A 24,827-nucleotide genomic window follows, 5' to 3' on the forward strand; every position below is an offset into this window, starting at 1 on the left:
TGGAAGTTTTTCAATTTTGTGTGATTCCATTCCTCAATTCATGCAATTATGTCCTACTCTGTTGGATTACCTTGCAAAAAAGTATTTGTCCTTATATTTATATTAAAGTATTTTTTGCTATGATCTCCTTTAGATGTTTAGGGTTTCAGAACTCAAATTAAGGTCTTTGATCACTTAAAATTGATTTTTGTAGGGGAAGATGATCTGGTTCTTATATACATGGATATCTAACTTTATCTAATTTTCCTGTTTGTGGGAGAAGCTGTATTTCATCTATGTCTGACTTTTGTACTTTTATAAACAATAGTTATAGCTATGGGAATGTTTGTTTCTTGGTCAACTATTGTATTTCATTTGTCTAAATCTTTCTTTTGTGCAAGAATAATATTGATTTTTTTATTACCATATATTATTATTTGCAGTTGGATATTATGGTATATTTATCATCCCTCATTTGGAGTAGTATTGTTTTGGCTATTCAGGATCTGTAGATAACTATTTTTGACATTGACATTTTCCACAATATTCTTTTGACACAGAGCATGTGTGGGTTTTGTACTGTTTTATGTAATGTCTTACTGGAGAGATCTTTTACCTCCTTGATTAGGTTTACTCCTCAGGATTTTATATTGTATTTGATAATATAAATTATAATCAACAGTAAGGGAAACAACAGAATACACACAAACTTATGGAGCTTGGATAATAAACAATCAAATAGAGACTGATTAATCAAAGAAATCAAAGGGGAAATTTAAAAATTATTAGAATTGAATGGAAATAAAAATATATACCAGAACCCATGGAGTATAATGAAAACTGTGGAAAGAGGGCAGTTGATAGCTTCCAGTTGATACCATTAAAACTAATGAGCAAATCTCAAATAACTTAATGATGCACTTAAAATTAGAAGAAATACAGAGAATCCCCAAATCAGAAGATAGGAAAAAATAGTAGATATTAGATCAGAAAGGAAACAAAAGGAATTATATCTAGAATCACTAAAATAAAAGATCGGTTAGTTGCAGAAATAAACAGATTTATTGACCCCTAGCCAAAATATGAAAAAGAATAAAAATAATGTATATTTGTAAAATTGAGATGAAAACTGACACAGTAAAACACAGGTGACAGCTCTGAGAGAGTGAATCTGTATTCTCAGGAATGATCTCTCTAGTTGCTATCTAATACTAAGTAGTTAGTCCTAAAATCATACACATATTAGCAGCACAAATGAACTTAGATGGTTGCATTTATACATTTATGTATGTATATATATATATGTATGTAATAATAATTAAAGAAACCAATAGAGATATTTTTTGTAAGTAGAAGGATGTAGAGGTAGGAGAAGGAAACAGTAGTAAGGAGGGCAGAATATTATTAGAGAACCTAAGATAATCAAAATATATTATGTACACTTACAATATGTTATATTGAAACACACTAGTTTATACAATTAATAAATGATAATAATGATGAAAGACATAGAGACATATCTTTAAAATGAAAGGAGAGGAAAAATAATGTGTCGTCTTAAAAGTCTGCACTCAAGGGCATTATCTTTAAAAACCCAAAGATGAAACAGATGTAGCAATGTAGAGTAAGTCAATGTAAGAAGTAAAAGTCCTTCCTCTTGTAAAAGCCTTTTGATTTGAGCATATGTTTATTGTTGTTCATATCCTACAGTGTCTAAAATATTAGCAAAATCAATACATAGGTTAGAAATATTATGTAATGAATCAACAACATGACAATAATATATTCACGTTATGTTAAAGAGTCACTATCTAGTTTATTAAAGTAAATAGAAAAAAAATCAACACAGAAAATTTCATCCCAAATCACAAAGACGAAGAATTTTAATTTCATCTATACTTGCTATTTTTTTATATAACACACAGTGCTAAGTACCAGCAAGAAATTATTATAAGTCCTACTTAATGTTGAGTCAGACATGATGATTAATAATTGTAAACAGGAGCCTGTAAAGGACAGGGGGGAAGTACTGTTTAGACGTGTCTTTTGGTGATTGAGAGAAATCAGTGAGACACACGAGAGGTGATGAAATAGATTTTTGCCACTAGAGAGAAATAGACTATCCCTTTAAGGAAACATAATTTAATTCAATATACTAGGATGCAGAAGGAAGGATTTTAGAAAGTGGTTGGGGTGAAACTATAGTATACCTATCTGAAATATACCTGGATTCAGTATATATTGCTTGATTTTGCAGGATCACACTGCTCTACATTTAGCATAGAAAGTAGCAATCCAACAATTAAAGTGTAAACAATGTTACACAAACAGTGCTACATAAGGTAACTTGATATCCAAAAGAAAAAAAGAAACTGAAAAAATCGAAACTTTCACATGTTTTAGTTTTAGGTAGAACAAAGGGATTTTTCAAGGTAAATCTCTATTCTGTGCAGATAAAGAAGTCAAGGTTCTCACAAACTTAATGTGATGTTTTAATGTTTTTCTGCTAACCAGGTGCAGAACTGAACTGAATTCTAGGTCTCTAACTAAATGTCCAGAATTATTAAGAGATTCCCAAAGACTACATCTTGGGAAGATTGCTGTGGAATGCCAGGTCTTGGCATTGCTTGTTTCTAGCCACCATTCCTCTCCAAAGACTTGTCCTTAGTGTTCATTAAATTGAGCTTCCTGAGTTCCTTGTTTGACACATGCTTTACTATTAGGAAAAGTACTTGGTATGCATGTATCTTTTAAAATCTGGATGTGGTGGAAAATAAAGTAATTATTTCCCACTGTTTATGACCCATCTCAAGTGTGGAGTCCAGATAAATGAATACTGTGCAGAAAGATGGGTCAAAGGTTTTAAGACCTTGAAGGTTTTGGCTTATCCATGAAGGAAAATTAACACATGGGATTTAAATGAAAAATTTGCCATCTTCACACAAAATGCAACAACATTAATTACAGGGAAAAACCTATTCATATCTTATTTCAAGAAGAGGTAGGTTATTTTTCATTCTGAATATACTGATTGTTATTCAATAACCTAGCTGGAATTAGTCCGTAACTGCATTTATCAACTAAGAGAGTTGCTTAGAAAATAAGTTTATAAGGTTAATTGCCAGGGCATTATGCAGAATACAAAAAAATGCAATGGCAGCAAAAATATTGGCCCGGGAACTATTTCAAAAGGATCAGTTGTGATTAATTGTGACATTCCATCCCTTAATTAGGAGTGGCTCCTGTTTCAAACATGTGCTCCTTACGTAAAGTACACACCAAGATTCAAGATTTTCTTCAGCTTAATTTTTTCAACTATAAAATCTCAAGGTCAATTTGTTGCATTGATGAAACTTTATGACAGATTATTATGTTGAATTGCTATGTAAGAGGAGATTTTCTAGCAATATAAGTAGTTTCGAAAGAAATGTACATATCTGTTTTTCTGAATGTGCATGTATGTATAAGTGCATCATTTTTAAGCTTCTCTTTTGACTTCTAAAAACATTTTACTATTTTTATGTGTTTCTGGTTTGCTTTCATGTTTCTTTACACTACTTTCATGCAGGTCCCATTGATAGTAGAAGAGGGCACCACATTGCCTGGAACTGGGGTCAAAATGGATTATGATCCACCATAAATATGCTGGGAATTAAACTTAGGCCTTCTGTAAGAGCAAGGGATGCTCTTACAAACAGTCATCTCTCCAGTGCTAATGTGTGCTTAATTTTGTGACAATGACAGACTGTTAAAGTTTCCTTCTAAAAATATTGATATTTATTGGACATGGGTGTTTCCCCTGCCATCTTTCACTGTATCTTGAAGACAATGAAATGAAAAATACAAGACTGAAAAGAAATGTTCATGCACACATAACAGCACTCCATTTCAGTCCTTTAGATCTTGGAAGCTCTTTTCCTACAAGCTATAAGCAGCATTTGCATGTGTTTACTTCTGTAAATTGAGTTTGGTGAAATCAAAGACAAGTATTTCTTTTGACATTCCCATAGACTCAAAAAGAAAGAATTATCTGATGGCTAAAGTCCACAAAGCCCTGAGCAATGTAAACCATGCCTAGTCCTTCTACCTCTGTTACCTCTGTTCCCCAAGCTCCCCATGTCCCCATCTTAGCACTCACCTTTTCTGTCCCTTTACTTTCCAAACTTGTGTTGGTTTTAGACTACTGTCTTGCTTTCCCTCTACTGCATTCAAGTTTTTTTCCTGGTGTTTTCTGAGAGAGGTATCTATCATGTACCCTTTAAACATTTTTCCATGGCTAGCCACACTCTCTTACTCCCACAGTTACCCTTTCAGTTCATCAAGGAATATCAGAAAGAATCTCATCATATTTCCTTTTGCAGGCTTACTTCTTGCCTTCTTTCTCTGCATGGTAAAGATTTTTTAATCTTTGGTGATGATGCATTGTATCATTATTTCGAATAGCAGTATTTAAAAAAATATTGGTAATTTGAAGAACAAAGATACCAGAATACATTTCTGCTCTAAATTGGGGGTCATGAACTCAAAAGTCTTTAGAAGTCTGGAACATAACATGTGCGGGATAAAGGCTGTATTTGACAATTAGTGAGGATTAGTAATGATTGTAAAATACTGCTGATGCACACCTCACACCTAATATACTTCTCCCTACCCTTTATTCTGATAAGCTCCAAAATATAAGATTTTATGTGTAACCCTTAAATTTTACTGCTACTTTTATATAGCTTTCTTCCACACTGTTCGGTTGCTATGATAAAACACTAGGACAAGGATCAAGCATTTATTGGGATTTCAATTCCAAGTAATACTCAATCACTGATGGAAGTTAGGACAGGAGCCTGGAATGGAGTGCATCGCTGAATAATGTTAGCTGGCTTACTTGCTGGTTCTTCCATTCAGACGTTTATGCTTAGTTGGCTTTGCATATAGTCCAGGACACCTGGAAAGGGATGGTGCCGCCCACAGTGGCTGGGCCCTCCTACAGCAATTAATAAGACAATGTATCCCAGTTATCATTAATTATCAATTTACCCAGTTTAGAAATATTTGAAAAATACCTCAACTACATAATTCTCTTTATTAGGTTGGCCTTTTGAAATGTCTTTTGGATTATCTTAATTTGTCTAGGAGGTCTCAGCCACTATAGGCAGTCCTGGAATGGATTAAAAAGGTAAGAGAGGGTGAGAGAGGTGGGGAGGGGAAGGGGGAAGCAGAGCAGAGTTCAGGGGAGACAGACAGGGAGAGGGAGAGGGAAAGAGAGGGGGTGAGAGAGTGACAGTGAGAGTGAGAGTACGCCATCCTCCATGGTTCTAGCTTTACTTCCTTGGCTATGAGTGACTTATCCATTCATAGTTATGTGAAATAATAAGATCTGCTTTTTGGTTTATGACTTAATTTCTGTCCTGACTTTCATCTGTGTTAGACTGTGACCTAGAAGTGTAAGGTAAAATAAACTCTTTTATCCCCAAATTACTTTTGGTCAGAGTGTACTATCAGAGCAAGAGAACACAGTTCCCCACAGACATGCCAGCAGGTTAATCGTATATAGGCAATGCATCAATAGAACGTTTCCTCTCACATGACTTTAGATTATCTCTAACATTGGAACAGAGTCAAAAATGATACAAAGAATGGGTAACTTTGAGAAGGGCACCAGGAAAACATAATCAGAGGGCCAGGTAAAAGGCATTTTGTTCCCTGGATTTTTCTTTGACATGATTTTGTGCCTTCTGTGACAAATACTTGCATTCTATATATAAGCCATGTTTATTCTTGTGGATTCATAGTGATTGAACCCAATCTGATGAGAGGATATATTGAGTGTTGTTTCAAAGTACACAGAATCTGGATATAGCCATCTGCCTTGCTTTTGTGCTTTCCCAGATATAATTTATAAGACCTGCCAGAAAATTGTGCTTAAAACTGTCTATCCTGAGAAAGTTCTCAGAAATGGCAGCTCTGTTAATATTTAATATGTGCTCACTGGCATTTATTTACATATTTTTCTAATCATGCCTTTCTGATGAAAGGTCAATATACCTTCCTTGGATCATTGCTTTCTTTGTTCTATTTATGTATAGAAATACATCAAAATTGAAGTACGGCTGTCTGCAGCACTAGACTGTAGTTTGCTCTATTCTTTTAGGCCATCCAGTCCCAAGTCTAGTTAATAGATCTGCATAGGTTGATGAAAGTCAGTAGTCTAATTAATAGTGCACACATATCTGGGTGCTGGAGAGATGGTTAGCAACAGGCTGCTCTTTCAGAAGTTCAATTCCCAGCAACCACATGGTGGCACATTACCAGTAATAATGTGACCTGTTGCCCTGTTCTGGCATGCAGATATACCTGCAGATAGAGCACTCATACATTACATCAATCAATCAATCAATCAATCAATCAATCAACCAACCAGTCTCTTTTAAGAAATGTACCTGTGCTACATATGTTGTGTGACCACTTTTTAGAATCTCATCTATAAATGTGACAATAGCAGAAGTTTAAAAATACTCAAGACAAATTAGCTAAAACAGTGCCCCAACTAAGGTATATGTTTGGCATTTATATACAAATGTAGGTGTAATAAAAACTAAAAAATCACAGTGATTTGAATAAAATAGAAATAGTAAGGTATAGTGTCTATTATGTATGAAATTAGTTATTTAAACTACCCTTTTTCTTAAAAAATTTCATGCATATGTCCACTTTTTCTTGGTCCTAAATTCCATATGCTCTCTTTCCTATTTTTGTCAGAACCCCCAACATTTCTTTGTCATATATGTTGTGCCTACTTCTCTCCTTTTCAACTTCATAGTGTTTTTATTGTTTATTTTTTAATAACATACGGAGACCAATTAGTGGTGATGTAGTCTGTACATGTGTGAGTCATTTGTGGAGGCAGGCAATGACCACTGCTAAAGAAAAATGACTTTCTTCCCCAGAAACCATGAAATGCCAGTAACTCCTCAATTAGGGTAAAGATGTCAAGGGTCCTTGTTCCTCTCCTGGTTTGAGCTGAGCTGATCTCTCCCTATTGTGTCCTATAATATCTTATTGTATTGTATCTTGATATCTTAATGTCATTTCTTATCTTGGGAGTGGGAGAGTATTTATATAGGTGTTTGTTCTATGGCTGTGTACTCACAGGTGATTATCTTCAACACGTTGACGAGTTATGGGTCTATGCATTAACCACAACTCTCTGCAATAAAAGACTTCTCTGACAAAGATTCCGAGCACAACACACAAAATATGTAGAATAGAATCTGACAACACAACCATTTAGTAGAGCTACATAAATAGGTACTCCTTTAGGGCCTTTGGCTTCTCCAGTCATGGTTTTTGTAGTACCAGGAATAAAACTCCTTCCTTTGAAGCCATCCTCAAGTATAATCAGGAGAGTGATTAGTTATCCATATAAACAGCCTTACCACCATTGCAGAAGTAAGCACATCTTGCCTGGCAGATAATAATGTGTCATTCAGGGTCCAGAGATAAGTAAGAGCATTGCTGTCTTTTCTTCCAGTAGCCTACAGAGATTTCTTGTCAGTTCAAGTAACTCTCACATTATCCCTTCATTTACCTACCCCTATCACTCAGCTACCTGCTTGAATCCTCTTTCCCAAGCATCCCCATCTCTATTTTTATTTATTTTTTTCTACTACCCTTTTCTCTAAATATATCTCCCCACATACTAGACCATTTCTATCTGTGGCTAAATACACAAAACTATGTACTCAAAGGTGGTATATGCACATATGAAAGAAAATTCATGGTATTGTGTCTGGGGGCTTGGATAAACTAACTTGGAATAAATTTCTCTGACCCTATTTACCTGCAAATTTTATGATTATGTGCATCTGACTAGTAATCATACACACACAGACACATGCAGACATGCACACATACATATATATGAATAACCCATTTATAACAAACATATCTAACATATATATATATATTACTCTCATATCCATATATATTTATACATATAGACACATGCACATGCACACACACACACATGCACACACCACATGTATATGTGTCACGTTTAATTACTTATGTGTTTGGAGACATCTAGGTTTATTCCATTTCCTGCCCATTGTGAATGGGGCGGCAATAAAAACAGACATGCTAATATCTCTATAGTAAGATACAAATGTTTGGAATATATGCCTGAGAGTGAAAGAGTGACTTTTCATGCTCTCTCTTGCTAATTCTTGGGGAAACCTGCAGACCTGTTTTCCGAGTAGCTGCACTAGTTTATGTTCCCAGCAACAGTGTCTAACCAATCTTGCTCCACCATACACATGCCAATATTTGTTATCATTTTAACTCCTGATGATGGTATTTTGATTAGGGTGTGAATACTTTTAAGCTCTTTGTCTTGATGTTTAGGGATATTGAATACTTTTTTCTTTGTGTTTTATTTATTTTTTTAAAATTTTTTTATTTATCTTTACACTCCAGATTTTATTTCCTTCCTGGTCCACCCTCCAACTGTTCCACATTCCATACCTCCTCCCTGTGCCCCAATCTCCACGAGGATGTCCCCACCCTCCACAACCACCAGACCTCTAAACTTCCTGGGACCTCCAGTCTCTTAAGAGTTAGGTGCATCTTCTCTGACTGAACTCAGACCAGGGAGACTTCTGCTGTATATGTGTTGGGGACCTCATCTCTGTGTATGCTGCCTGGTTGGTGATCCAGTGTCTGAGAGATCTCAGGGGTCCAGGTTAATTGAGACTGCTGGTCCTCTTACAGGGTTGCTCTCCTCCTCAGCTTCCTCCAGCTTTTCCCTAAGTCAACAGAGGGGTCAGCAGCTTCTGTTCACTGATTGAGTGCACATATTTGCATCTGACTTTTTCAGCTGCTTGTTGGGTCTTTTGGAAAGCAGCCATGACAGGTCCCTTTTTGTGAGCACCCCATAGCCTCAGTAATGTTCTTAGCTCGTGGGAATTCCCCTTGAGCTGGACCCCACTTTGGGCCTGTCCCTGGACCTTCTTTTCCTCAGGCTCTTCTCCATTTCCATCCTTGCATTTCTTCCAGACAGGAAGAATTATGGGTCAGAGTTTTGACTGTGGGATGGATGGCAAACCCATCCCTCACATGATGCCCCTGTCTTTCTGCTGGAGGTGGGCTCAACAAGTTTCCTCTCCCCACTGTGGGGCATTTTATCTAAGCCTCCCTTCCCCGCCTTCAGCCACGAGAGTCTCTCACTTCCCAGGTCTCTGGTACATTCTGGAGGGGCCTCCCAACCTCCTTCCTCCCGAGGTCACCTGATACCTTTTAAAGTGTAGCTCTCATTTTGAGTATTTTCTGTTCATTCCATGATACTTTATTAATAGGTATGCTTTCATGAAATTTAGTTATCTTAGTTTTTAGCATATTGTAGACATTATTCCTCTATTGGATATGGAGTTGGTGATTTTTTTTCCCAAATCTGTGGACCAATTCTTTACTTGACTGACAGTTTCCTTTTCTGTACAGAACTCTCCCCGGTTCACCAAATCCTACACCTGGGGATTTGGGTCAGAGACCCTTCTCTTCTTATTACCTCAGGCTGGTTCACCTGAGCTTCTGTAACTAAGTTCAGCTCTACTGTGCTGCTCAGGCAAAGTATAGAGGCCAACTCTCCCAAGGGTTGCAGCTGGCAAGGGGAGAAGCCAGCTTGCCCATTCTCATGATCTAGGGCCAGCTTTCCCACCTGTTAGAGGTGGCAAGACATGAGGTGGGGGAGAAAGCATCTCTCCCTTGCTTACAACACTGGACACCAGATGCAGGGGTTGGGGTAGTCATCTCTCTCCTGCTCACACATATGGGTTGAGCTTCACTGAGTCCCTGCCATCAGGGCCAGATCTACTGTGCTGCCCCAGCAAGGTGCATGGCCTGCTTTCTTGAGTGCTGCAGTCAGTGAGGGGGGTTGGCGGGAAGGCCACTGTGAACAGCCCTTGGATATTAACATGGTCTCAGGTAGCATCCCTGACCAGGGATATCTGCATAATTTTAAAGATGATATGAGACATGGACATTGACACAGCATGTGCTACTGCATGGCCACAGACCCAGACATGGCTCTCAGTGGCAACATGGATCAGGACTTCAGTATGTTTTCAGATGTCATTGCAGGCTACTCACAGCAAGCTATTTCTCTACACCCTTACCTCTCCAGTTCTGCCTCTTTACACAGTGCTCAAACCATTTCACTTCTCCTTCTCTCCAATATATCTGCCACATACTTACACATAATATTGGCTCTTGCTATGGGCTGGTCTGACAGCAGTGGGTAGGCCTCATGGGTTTCTTCCACCCACCTGAGGTATTTTTGTTCTAGTATCATGCTCCTTTTATAAAATTATGACTCTAGCATAGCTTGAAGTCAAGCATGATGATTCCTCTGGTAGTATTCAATTCATGAAGAATTGCCTTGGTTGTCCTTGGCCTTTTCTGTTTCCCTATAAATATTGACTTTGTTGTTTTCCATGACTATGAAGAAATGCCTTTGCACTTTGCTTGGGATTACACATCCATGTTTGTTTGTTTGTGGTAAGATGAACATTTTTACAGGACTAATTCCTTAAATCCATGTGTATAGAAGGTCTTTCAATTTTCTAGTGTTTTATAAAGTTCTTTTATCAATATCTCAAAATTTTTTTGTAGATATATTTCATTTCTTTGATTATTTTGATTCCTGAATAGTTTATTTGTTTGTGGTTATTGTGAATAGGATGGTTCCTCTGATTTTTTTTAGTATAATTCCTATTTTTCAGTATGTTCCTATATAGGAAGAGTACTGGTTCCTGTACTTAAATTTTATACCTTTCTATGTTTCTTAAAATACTTATCAGCTTTAAGGATATATAAGTAAAGAGTTCAGAGTTTCTTTTATATAGAATCATGTTGTATACAAGTAGGGATACTTTGAGGGATTTTTTTCTTGCTATTTATAAAATTATTTACTTCTCTTATTGCTCTAGCTTCAAAATTTTTATAGAGTAAGGAATAAGAGATAGAATACCCTTGATCTGTTCCAGTTCTTAGTGAGAGTTCTTGTTTTTCTCCATGTAGCATGAGCTTGTCTATAGGTTTGTTATACATAATTTTTATTCTGTTAAAGTATAATCCCTTCATCTTCTCCCTTTTTAAGGATGTTATGAGATGTTGGGTTTTGTCAAAGTCTTTTCTATGCCTAGTAAGATGATAATGCAATTTTTAACTTTGAGCCTATTTATATGATCAATACCAGTTATTAATTTATACAAGTTCAAATTTCCCTGCTTATCTCTAATGAAATAGTTTGGCGGTTGTTTTGGTTAAGGTTACTATTGCTGTGATGAAACATCATGACCAAAAGCAAGTCTAGGAGAAAAGGGTTTATTTGGCTTATTTCTCCACAGTATTGTTCATCATCACAGGAAGTCAAGACAAAAACTCAAACAGAGCAAGAACTTAGAGGCAGGATCTGATGCAGAGGAAATGAGTGGGTACTATTTACAGATTTGCTGGCCATAGCTTGTTCAGCCTGCATTCTTATAGTACCCAGGACTACCAGCCCAGGAGGATAAAACCCACAATGGGCTGGGCCCTCCTTTTCAATTACTGATTAGCAAAATGCCTTACAGCCTGATCTTATGGAGAAATTATCTCAGTTGAGGTTTTGTCCTTTCAGATAAGTGTAGCTTGTGTCAATTTGATATAAAACTTCTTAGGACTACAGTGATGAATGATCTCTGACCTGGATATTTTTCTTTCCCTTTGCTGGAGCCGTGGATCCCTCCATGTGTATTCTTTGGTTGGTAGTTCAGTCACTGGGAGCTCTGAGGGATCTTGTTGGTTGATATTGTTGTTCATGGGGTTGCAAACCCCTTCAGCTCCCTGGGTCCTTCCCCAACTCCTTCATTGGGGTTCCCATGCTCAGACTATGTTTGGCTGCAAGCATCCACATCTGCATCAGTAAGACTCTGACAGAGCCTCTCAGGAGACCTCCATATCAGCAAGCACTTCCCACTTCCCTGCATCAACAAGTGTGTGTTTGGTGGCTGCACTGGGATGGATCCCCAGGTGGGACATTCCCTGAACCGCCCCTCCCTCAGTCTCTGCTCCACTCCTTGTCACTCTATTTCCTTTAGACAGGAACAATTCTGGGTTAAAATTTTGTAAAGGGTGGGTGACCCCATCCCTCCACTGGAGGCCGTTCCTAACTTCTGGATATGGTCTCTACAGGTTCTCTCTTCCGTTTGTTGGGTATTTCAGCTAATGTCATCTCTGTTGGGTCTTGGGAGCCTCTTGCTTTTCTGGCATCTGGGACTTTCTGGTGGCTATCCCCCAGTTCCCCATTCCCCATTGCTATACACCTCTGTTCAATTTCCTGACTCCTCCTCTCTCCTCCCACACCTATTCCTGGCACCCACACTTTGGTCTTCCTTTTTCTTGACCTTCATATGGTCTGTAAGATGTATCATGAGTATTCTGAGCTTTTTTCCTAATATCCACTTATCAGTGAGTACATACTATGTGTGAGAAGAATTTTTAAAATGAAAAAGATAATACAATGTAAAATTAATTACACTTGCATATGTAAAATTGTGTTTGTATAACTTTGAGGCCTTGGCAAAAGCATATTAATAAATAAAGCTTTCAGAACTGATTTTCATCTTTATAATTAATAGAATTTAGGGGGCTGGGGATTTAGCTCAGTGGTAGAGCGCTTACCTAGGAAGCGCAAGGCCCTGGGTTCGGTCCCCAGCTCCGAAAAAAAGAACCAAAAAAAAAAAAAAAGAATTTAGAAATGTGAAGTTATAGAGAAAGAAAATTTCTATCTAGTCTATGTGACACCGACTTTGCTACAGTTATCTTGACTGGAGCTTAGAGAAAGGAAGATCTGTGTAAATGTTACTTTGTAAAGAAAGCTGTTTGGTGTTGAAGGAGAGGATCTGGTGAAAGATAAAGCCTGAAAGCTTAGAGACAGTGGCTTAAACATAGATATAAATGAAAAACCATCTGGTAGAAAACACAGTTTCTCATCTCAGCATTTCTCATCTTCATAGCCTACTTAAGTACCATGTTTGTAATATATTAGATAACAATTTTTACTGCAATCTCTATTTCCCATTACTTGTTCATTTCTTATCTTTGAATATGATTTATAATTGTCATATTATTAAAATATGACCCTTTTCTGATTTATTTTACATATTTTGCTCATGCTTTATTCTTCCCACAAGCTTAGCATCTTTTATCATTGTGGTTGTCCATGTTTATGTGAAAGGCATTTCTGCCATGGTGTCTCTAGCCTTGGGCACTTTTGTTCATCTTATACTCTAGTATTATGTTTCCTTCTCTTTCAGTGATTCTACAATTTCCATTTCTCTGAGTATTTATGGGAACTTCACAGCCAACTTGTTGACTAGGAACTTGCTTTGCAGAACTCCCCTTTTTTCTCTTATCAGTCAGATAAGCTGATACCTAGTTGCAAGGCCTCCTATTTATCTTACTGCAGCATTCTAAACTCCACTATTTTAACTCTAACCTTCCTTTCAAACACCAATATCTGTTTTCATGATTACATGTGTGATTAATATGTTTTCGTCATAGGGCTATTCATTTTACTTCCTACGGAAAGCTATTTTCTGTCACAGACGATCTCCCTAAAGCATAAGGAATGATTGAGTCCTGTCTAAAAAACCATGTCAGATATTTATTAAGGATGTTCTTATGTTAAAGAATGTTCCATTAATATAAAAAATAAACCTGAAAAGTTACTGTGGTTCTTAATATTGGTCCCATTGAAAAATCAAGGTTGAAATAACTTCAGTTTCTTTGTTGTCATATTCTTAAAATCCTGAATATTGGGACTTGATATCAAGACTCCTCTATTTAGCAATGATCTGTCCCTAAAATTAAGAAGTAGAAAAAAATATACTCATTAGTACTTTCCAAAAAGTTTTTACATAATATCCCTGTTAATTCACCTCACTAAGGAGAGAAAGGGGTACAATTTTGGCTTTTCATTTGTAAACATATGTATTTATATATTTATGAACACTAATACAGTGTGTGTGTGTGTGTGTGTGTGTGTGTGTGTGTGTGTGTTTGTGTGTGTGATAACTAACAAAAACTTATTTCAGGAAGAAAATCCTGTGAAATGCCTCAGGGTGTGCCTTTGTGCGGATTCTTTCTATAGTTCTTGGCATGTTTCTCTCTAATTGATTTAATTATTACATTTGTATAAGATTTCTCTGGGGAACAAAACTTAGATAAACTAAAAGAAAAGTGATGTGGCAAAACATTCTCTTCCACAAAAAGATTAAATATGAGCCAGTGACCTGTGCTTGACTTGATAGAACATCAAAAACCTTGACTCTCATCTAAAAAGGTAGAAGATGAGGAAAGACATGCCTTTAACCTTCTCGTGCTCAGGAAAGGGAATTATTTCCATCACCAACCATTACTGAACGTGTTCTCAATACTAAAATGAAAGAAAAGGAGCAGAGAGACCATGGTGTAGTGACTTCAGAGTTGGCAGCTTAAATTGAAGAAGACCCAAACGGAAAACTCCTTAGTGTTCAAAGGTATCAATACAAGGGTCAGTGAGACAAATTTGAAAATCGTAAGGCTTGTCACTTTGCTTCCGTATTAGCTTGCTCATCTGACATTGTCTGAAAGAATTCTCAGTAGATTGTAGGTAACTTTAGAATCTCAAAGGGCTTTTGACAATGTTATAAAAGTTGAGAGAATACTGTTTTATTTTTTAACTTATCATACAGGTCAGAGATCCTTTTAAGATCTTTTAATATAAAATGAACGTAAGAAATTCTCAGATAGGAACTCTACACAGAGCAGACAAATAATGTCTCATGTAATGACACCAGACTTTGTTGCAACAGAGGGGTCAAAAGCTTCAACATGGACTTCAACAGCAGTAATTTGGCGTCCCTAAGTTTTCACTTGTGGAGACAGGTAGTTTTGTATCAAGTAGGGATCAGATTATTGGACTCAGATGTTATTCATGTGATAGAAAAAAGAAAGAGGCACACTTCATTGTGGGTGGTTATATGGGGTACGGCAGAAGCAGACAAGACCTGCATGACTTTTGGGCCATGTTAATTTGAACAGACTCCCAGTATTTATTTATATATTTTCTCATTCATCATTATTCAAGTATTTCATATTATTTCTTACGAATCAAACTGAAATGTTACTAATTTAATTATCTTAGAGGTATTCTGCAAGCAAGTAATGTAAGAAATTACCTAAACCCTGTGTTAATGTCTCTACATACACCTAGATATACATATAATAAAATATTTTTAAATTATTAAATAAAACATGACCTTACACTTTCAAATGGGTTTCATGAATCTAAAGAGTTATGTCGGGGGTTGGGGATTTAGCTCAGTGGTAGAGCACTTGCCTAGGAAGCGCAAGGACCTGGGTTTGGTCCCCAGCTCCGAAAAAAAAAGAGTTATGTCTAGGAATATAGGTTAGGGAATTAGACAGACAGGTCTGTTCAGGTTTATCTGTGATGATGTTGGCATATTCTTTCTGAAAGGTGACTTGTCTGTCAGTCAGGAAAAGAACCATGTATTCCTAGAGTAACCATTTCACTCCCTTGAAGATGGTAAATTACCACTTACCATCTTCTTGTATCTATCTATCTATCTATCTATCTATCTATCTATCTATCTATCTATCTATCATCTATCTATCTATCTATCATCTATCTATCTATCTATCTATCTATCTATCTATCTATCGCTAAGCAAAATACTAACAATATACAAGATTTTTCCCCATCTTATGCCAACAAGTTAAATCTTAGTGGCTCAGTTTTTTATGAGTGGAAAATAAAGATAATAACCCTTCTCTTTCCAATGATTGTGAATATTCAATATAATAACATAGATGTAATACTTCTTGCACTATTTTCATGGCTTTTTGGTTAATGATTGATCCTAGTTTTGCAAGGTATTATAATGTGATTTTCTGCATAATTCTCATTACTCACACCCTAAATGTGTAACCACTCATCCAGGCAGTACTCTAGAGATGATAAATACAACAGAAATGAAGACAAAGTACCAGTTCACTTACATCTCAACTGACAGTCAGCTTGCTCTTATATTCTCCCTTTCAGATCATGCTGGGTAACCTCTGAAAATGTGAGGTTTTTTTTTCCAGATTGTGGACCCTGCTAAGTCAGTGGAAGTCACTCAAGGGCAGCAATGTATGTCCTGAGCAATTTACTTGACTATCTTAGATGGTCATGATAAGTCACCAGATCAGAGGTATATAAAGTCTGTTTTTCTTTAGCATTCTAAATTTTTAAAGGGTGGAAGAGCCAATGGAAGATGGAACTTTTTTTCTTCAAGAGACAAGAAAAATAAGAATCTGTGTTATAGGGAGGGCCAGGTAGGACAAATATAATAAAAACCCATACTGAATAAAGTAAGATCTGACTATATGGCTTATCATGTAAAAGTATTTGTCCCCAAACCTTATAACCTGAGTTCTATCTCCAACCAGCACTGTTGAAGGAAAGAGGAGGGTGTAAAATGAGGAGAGAAGAAGGAGGACTCTAGGAAGAGAGCAGGGAGGAGAGAGATAATGAACTTGATGCCTACAAAGTTTTGAGAGCAACAGAGTAAATAAAGTCCCTATTTGTCTTAGTCAGTGCTCTATTGCTGTGGAGGGACATTGACCATGGCAACTCTGATATAAGAAATCATGTCATTGGACCTTGATTACAGTTTGAGGTTTATTTCATCATCATGGTGGGGATCAAGGCAGGTAGGCATGTTTTGGAGCAGTAATCGAGAGCTACGCTCTGATCCAAAGGCAGAGAGAGAAACATTGGGCTTGGCAGGAGCTTTTGAACTCTCAAAGACCATACCATACCCTTCTGCCAACAAGGCTACACCTACTCCAAGGCCACACATTCTAAGCATTGTAATCCTTTCTAATAGTGCAACTTCCTGTTGAGCAGACATTCAAATATATCATCCATTCTTATTCAAATCATCATACTACTGATTAGTATTAGTAAAATTTCAATCAGCAATTAATTGCAATGGCTTACAGGCAAGTCTTACTAGATGTGATGTATTTAGTTGGCTTCAGAGAAAAATATGTGAGCTATCATGCACAGGGCAAAATTACTTTGCTCACATAGATAAACAGTGAAGAAGTCAGGAAAGTTAAACACAAAACTTTAATAGTCTGTAGTAAACAGCTGCTCCTCCTGGAATTATATAATTTTAGAATTTACTTATCTCAGACAATATTCTTTCCCTTTAAACAACATTCTTTCCCCTTAAAACCTTGAGCACTACTTTTAAGTCATAAACTCATTCTTTTTTAAAAGATTTATTTATTTATTATATATAAGTATGCTGTAGCTGTCATTAGACACACCAGAAGAGGGCATCAGATCTCATTACAGATGGTTGTGAGTCACCATGTTGTTGCTTGGATTTGAACTCAGGACCTCTGGAAGAGTATTCAGTGTTCTTAACCACTGAGCCATCTCTCCACCCCCATAAAATCCGTTCTTATGACAGATGTCACTAGTACTTTACAATAGCCTAAGTGACTTCTATGTTATTTAAGGGCCAGGCCAATCCTGATTCCCATAGGCAGTATGTTTATTTGAGTAATTTTCCGTAAATCCTTTTCTTCAGTATTGTTTCTAAGTCAACAAGAAGCCTTGTATGTACTTTACTAAGAAAGTCAGTGAAAACATGTCTTAAACTTTGTTGTACTCATGGGGCTGAGTTAATTGTTATTTTAATACTTTTTCCCCCTAAAATTGTGTTACACTTAAATATGGTAAGGTAAAAATAATCTGGGCCAGACTCTAGATGTTCTAGTCCCAGTGTCTATCATCTATGTTATTGGTATCTACTTTCCTATCAATAATTCATTGAGTTATAACTTGCCATGTTTCATCTAGGCAGATCTTAACTCTAATTGGCCAGCCCTCGTGGCCATGTTTTCATAACTCACTTATCCCTATAGGCTTATATTTTTTCAAAACCTACTTTAATAGGGGTTCTTAAATGCTTTAACTTCTTATAGCCCACCAACCAAAGGTAGGGGAAGAAAATGGCTACTAGGACAAGGAGGAAATGGACTCTTTTAGAAGTAGTTCTTTAGGCTGATTCCAATCCTCGTTGTCAGCAGTCCAGTCCACTAAAAACACCAAACACAAATCAGCAGCAACAGCAGCTTGATCTAGAAGAAATCATGAGGCTCCACTGATTGGCATTAGTCCACTGAAGAGGCAAGAAGCAACTGGAGCAGCACCAGAAGTTCTTTGGTGCTGTTCTCTCTACAAAGTCAAAAGTGAAGATCAGGGAAGAAAGTAAGGTAAACCCATGCAAGACCACCATGAGCAAAGCTCAATGAAGACCAGCAAGGAAAACCAATGCCAGAGTGTCATCCACTGTCTGTTAGGCTACACTTATCTATTTCCAAACATTACATGTCCTCTTAAGCATCTGCTCCAGCAAAATGCCACATGGTCTTTCACCAGACAGCTTCTAGAAAAATATCACATTTCTGTTATCAGCAAAGCATACTCTCATAAGACAGCTTCTAGAAAACCAAAACATAGCATAACTCCAACAAACCAAGAACTGCCCACTTCATAACCCATGAAATCTCTCCTCTTTCCATCTTCTCTTTCTCCTTTCTCATGGTGGACTCCCGCATACCCCAAGCTAGGTACACAAATACCACCTACTTCAATTCCTCCCAACTGTAGGCTGTAGGCATCTTTATTCACCAAATTAGGGATAATAAGATGTGGGATGGCAGTTACATAGCATCACTCCTGTCTAGGTGCAGATTCTCTTGTTCCTGGGGGACACCAGGCCTTGAGGTCCAGTATTTTAAGTTATAATACATAACAAAAGACCAAATCTCAACAGGTTACCATAACATTAGGCTGAGTTTCACTCTTACCTTACTCTGATCATTTTCCTCTTCCTGTTCTAAAGCCTGGAAGGAAATCACCATAGTACCCTACTTAAATACAGCTGACTTTTCAGATTAATGGCTCATTTAAAATAGAGTGTTGTGTGTATCTATAATGAACTAATTAAAAAATGTAGACAATTTGACTGATTACAAATCCAGATCCAAGCAGAGGCCATTTGATCTCTAATGGCAGGTCCTCTTAATTATCTTTCAAAAATAATCATGAGTTTAGGTGATATATCTGTGTCACTGAAAGTTCCAGGTTTCTGGCCGGAATGCTTTCTTTTAGGTGTGAACAGATCATGAGGTTGGCACCACAGAACAACAGTCTTTGTCTTCCCTGTCTCCCAGTCACAGCACTGAAGAAAACTCCCATGTAAGAGCTGGGAATGAGTTCTGACTTGGGAGAGTGTAACTGTAAACTCTTAGTTTAGTGATTTTTGGTTTCTTCTTTCAGAGTTTCAGCATCATGTTTCTAGGGGCTGGATTACTTAAAATAAAAAAGGCTTTGATATATTGCTCTAATTAAAAAAAATCCCTCAGACAGTGCTTATATAATATTAGTTGCTGACAAAGGCTACTTGAAGCCCAGTTCATTCATTGCTCCAGCACTCACAATACCATGCTTTCTAAAGATACTTGACAGTGACTAATTTATCCATTAGAGTCTGCCTTTTACTTGAGGCAGTTCTCTAAGTGCAAGTCCATTACAGTACATACCACAATGCCTTTTAACATACATTAGAAGCACCTAGAATCTTACCAGTAACACCAGATGCTGTAAAAACACCTCCTTTACACTAATATAACTGTCAAGAGGGAGCCCTCAGAAAATGAGGCCAGATCTGCCAGTTTGATTAATATAGGAATGGATGTCTCACACTCAGACACTCAACAGAATAAGTGAGATTGTTATTGAATTTTATATATTTCAGAAAACTATGCAAAGTTTGAGAAGTGAAATGGCATGTTAGTTTTGAGTTTAATTTTTTTCATTAAGAATGGGGGAAATGTTTACATTATTCTTTATAAAACTTAATTCAGATATTCCTGATATGTGTGCCCTCCCTACCCCAATTAGCTGCTGCTCACTGGTGGTCTCAGTATATGGAGGAGCTGGACAGTAGGTGTGGGACAGTGAGGAGTGCAGCAGGTATGAACAACCCAGGAGACTCTTTTGGAAGATACCTTGTTTATTGAAATTGTGGGGCTACCTTATACAGCTTGAATCAGGGGGATGAGAGGAAAAAGAACAAGGGGGAAGTGTTGCAACAGGGGTGGTGGCCTTCCAAGCTTATCAGCTTTACCAGCCTGTGAGTCCCAGGATTGCTGGGAAGTGGGTTCTCAAGCAGGGAAACAGCAGGCTCACTGGCTTTTTCTCTCTGAAATTGAGTAAGCTCAAGACTGATTTTCATAGGAAGTTGGCCCCACTTCTGTCGTTCTCTTTGATAGATGTCTGGGGTATGGGCAATGCTCTACTGTCCCTTATCTGTCTTGGGAATCCATGATGATCCAAAATACTTTCATTCGCACTTTCCACTTCCTCATCTGATACAAAAGAAGTGCGTGTGACCTAAAACATCTTCTGTTGTGGTGTACACATAGCAGTGGTGGAGTAAATATGGATGTGGTAGAGTGCGTATATAGTGGACTATGCTATGCTTTGGGTGATACTGGTGAGGACGGCAGAAGAGCTCACAGACTTATGCAATAGAGATTCTGATCCTGACCACAATATAGCCAATTCATTTCACCCTTTGGGAACACTTCTTCAATCTTACTCCTGGAAACAGAGGAGTAGAAGAATAAACTGAAATCAGACTCCAGGAAATATCTATCTGGGAGAAATGATTCCTGTTACAATCCAGTATTTTGCAGACATTTTCAGCATAGAATAATTCAGCAACAGTTTATCAGTGTCCCACAATATATAAATTCATATTTCCATTCTGTAGGGAAAATCTTCAGAATATTTCTTTCTTCTTCTAGCACAAAAATCAATAATGGGTTATGTGATCATTAACGTATGTGGGATTTTCTCCCCACCAACAACCAATTGATTAAATACTTCTGTGATGGACACTAGCTGTGTACCCTCAATTCATATAGTCACATCCCACAGGTTAAAGGCTTGCTGTCTAAGATGGTTCTACTTCCCTACTCCAGATGACAATCAATAGAGCCAGTTTATTTACCCATGCTCCGACTTATAATGCATTAAATCTTACAACCTGTTACTTAAGTTAAATTAATTTTGCACAACTCAGGAAGCACTTTTTTATTTTTATTGTTTTTGATAAAAAACTCTGTAAAGGATGCAGATGGAGATGATGGGCTAAGACACAGCTGCAGTGTTCAGTCAGGATGTATCACTCTCCAGGAACATCTATGTATGTGTGCAGTCACTCCAAACCCTTCCTTTGGAGATTTTATTACATAGAAATTAATTGATTAAACATCAGGACACTTATAAGCAATGTAACCTCCAGGACCTTTGTTCTTCATAAGGTTGGGGATTGGGGCTAAATATTTTAACCCTCTAATTTTGATGTGTCCTTTCCTTGACTATTCCCAACATAAAACACCTAGGGGATCATTGCACTCACTCATATCATTAACATACAAGGCATAATTGTGTCTTTGGAGATGTCTATGTCTTTAGGAGTCATATGGAAGGAAATAGGAAGAGTAAGCACATTGTTATAATAGCACATGGTTGTCCACAGGCACAATAGTCCTTAAAAAGTTTATGAGTTTATTCTAGAGCCAAATATGTGTAACTTTTTTTTGCAACCATCAATGCAAGTTTCACAAATAAAATGTTCTAGTGTGGTAACAGGTCATGTTATTATATAACAGCAGAAGAAATAGACCACAGATCAAGGTTTTGAAAATATATAGTAGATAACATTCAGTAGGTAGATCAAGGAAAAGTGGAGTATTTCAGCTAAGCCCTCAGATTCTATGAAAGAGCATTCTTAGCATTTTGGTTGTTGAAAATTAGTCTAAGGGTTTACCCCTCACCAGCGATTAGGTCACATCTAGAGAAGTAACAATGGCTACTTGCAACATTCTAACCTCTCCACATCTTTGAAGTTCTAATCAGTCAATCAGCTGTTGTAGTCACAACTCCTTTCTAACATTTCTGATTCATCACCTTCCTCAAAATATTCCTTTAGCATGTCCATTTCTTTCTAGTAAATGCATTAATATATTTGATATAACTTCTTAACTCATAAAGCCTAATTAGACTTCCCCTTTGAGGAGACAAAAAAAGGGATTTTCTCAGCAAAAAACAAATTCTTAGATAACAGATGAAGTCAAAACCAAAGGATGAATGTGGGCCGCTACAGATTTATTATCATCTATTCAATCTTTTGTAGTATTTTCACTCCAGATGGGATTTGAAAGAGAATCCCTCTCTGTCTAAGAAGAAATGTAAAATGTAGAAAATATTAAAAACTGATCAAGTTTAAGAGTTGCTACCCCAAAGCCATTTCCTCACTGACACAAAACTGTCAAAATGTTAGAGGGAAAATGCCATATTTCACAAGTAAGGAGAAATTCTAAGTAAAAAACACAAGGGGTTGTGTCAGAGTGGGGTAAGAAAGTAAAATTACCAGGAGAGAATTTTTCAAAAAAAAATTCCCCCCAAAGATGGGGACTTTTCACAAACATGTTCTGCAGCATACACAGATAAGTCTAAAGCTAATGTCATCAAATACCATTTTTCCTACAGAGACTTAAGGTCTCAGTGATTTTGTTTGTTCAATTTCAATCTTTGGTTTTATACTCCTGTTTACAAAAGGCTTATTTTAGAGATAAAAGATAAAAATAAAAATAGGAATGAGCACTAGAAATAAAAAGCAAAAGCAGAAACCTCAGCTTGCTTCTGTCTTTAACTTTACTTTTAATGAACACTTTCTCTGCTTGTGCAGCATACTTGCTTAAAGATAGATACTACGTTGAGCTTTCAGAAGAGCTATTTGGTCATGAGAGCAAAAATCTCCAATTTTCTAGCCTTGTATGTCAGAACAGTCATGTCTATTGAAGAAGTTAGTGAAGATGTTTGGTAAGCATTGGGCAACCTTTTTGTCTTAAGCTACAATGTATTCCATTTTTACTTGTTGGATATGCATGGTGCTTAAATATTAAGAACTTAAAATCATAAATGTATTTATTATTTTGACGTTCTATTTCTTCCAAGTCATGAGTTTTTCTACTTTGGTTGGATGAGCTTATGTTCTAAAGTGTCTACCATCAATGCTTTGGAAAACATTATTTGTGAGTAGCCCCAGTCTTCATGAGGCTTCTGTTTAATGAGTATTGAGTAGCTGTTCACTTCAATGGGGTTCATGGTGTCTTCTGTATTAGATAGAGGATGCCCATTTAACCCAGAATTGAAGATATTGAAGCCCTTTCAACACCTTCACAAAAAGACTAGAGGAGTCTTGCAGTAGAAGGCACTGGGGAGCTCAAACAGTGACTTTTTTCCCCCTTGAGTCTTACCCGACTGACAAAATGGGCTAGGATGCTCAAATTTCAGTATACTGGAAAGAATGCTCTCAAAATTATGCTAATATGAGTAGTGTTGATTAATTTTATCAATAGTCACATAAAAGACCACCTTAAGAGGAACTTTAATCAGATTACTTTATACTGAAGTCATTTCATAAATACAAAAGGTAAAATATTTTTAAGTTGTAAAACAGCTTGTTTCAATTAAAATTATAAATATTTAATTTGAAGAAACAAGTATTATTTGACTAGAGCCTCAACTTCCAGTTTTTAGCAGGAATCCCAACCTCGAGGATCCCTGCCCCCAGCTCACTGCTCCCAAACCCTGTGGGAGAGAGAGCGCACCACCCGGACAGGTGGGCACTCCTGAGACTACAGAGCAGAAGAGACCACCAACACTGCCCACCCCTGCCCACATCCGTGGCCCAAGAGGAAACTGTATACGGCCTCTGGGTTCCCGTAGATAAGGGCACAGGAACAGCAGGTCCCCTGCATCTGAGACACCACCAGAACCTGAAGGAACCAACCGGATAAACAGTTCTCGGCACCCAAATCCCGTGGGAGGGAGAGCTAAACCTTCAGAGAGGCAGACACGCCTGGGAAACCAGAAGAGACTACACTCTGCCCACATCTCTGACTCCAGAGGAAAACACCAAACACCATCTGGGACTCTGGTGCACAGAAGCTCCTGGAAAGGGTGGCGCAGATCTTCCTGGTTGCTGCCGCTGCGGAGAGCTCGTAGGCAGCACCCCACAACCAAACTTGAGCCTCAGAACCAAAGGTAAGACCAACTTTTCTGCTGCAAGTGACCTGACTGGTGAACACAGGACATAGGCCCATAGGAAAAGCTGAAAACCTGTAGATAGGAAAAACTACACACCTGAAAGTAGAACACTCCGTTCCCATAACTGGCTGAAAGAAAACAGGAAAACAGGTCTACAGCACTCCTGACACACAGGCTTATATAGGACAGTCTAGCCACTGTCAGAAATAGCAGAACAAAGTAACACTAGAGATAATCTGATGGCAAGAGGCAAGCGCAGGAACCCAAGCAACAGAAACCAAGAATACATGGCATCATTGGATCACAATTCTCCCACTAAAGCAAACACTGAATATCCAAACACACCAGAAAAGCAAGATCTAGATTCAAAATCATATTTGATCATGATTCTTGAGGACATCAAGAAAGACATGAAGAACTCCCTTAGAGAAATGCAGGAAAACATAAATAAACAAGTAGAAGCCTACAGAGAGGAATCACAAAAATCCCTGAAAGAATTCCAGGAAAATACAATCAAACAGTTGAAGGAATTAAAAATGGAAATAGAAGCAATCAAGAAAGAACACAT

Source organism: Rattus norvegicus, chromosome 3 (genome assembly GCF_036323735.1).
Source record: "Rattus norvegicus strain BN/NHsdMcwi chromosome 3, GRCr8, whole genome shotgun sequence".
Taxonomy (NCBI): domain Eukaryota; kingdom Metazoa; phylum Chordata; class Mammalia; order Rodentia; family Muridae; genus Rattus; species Rattus norvegicus.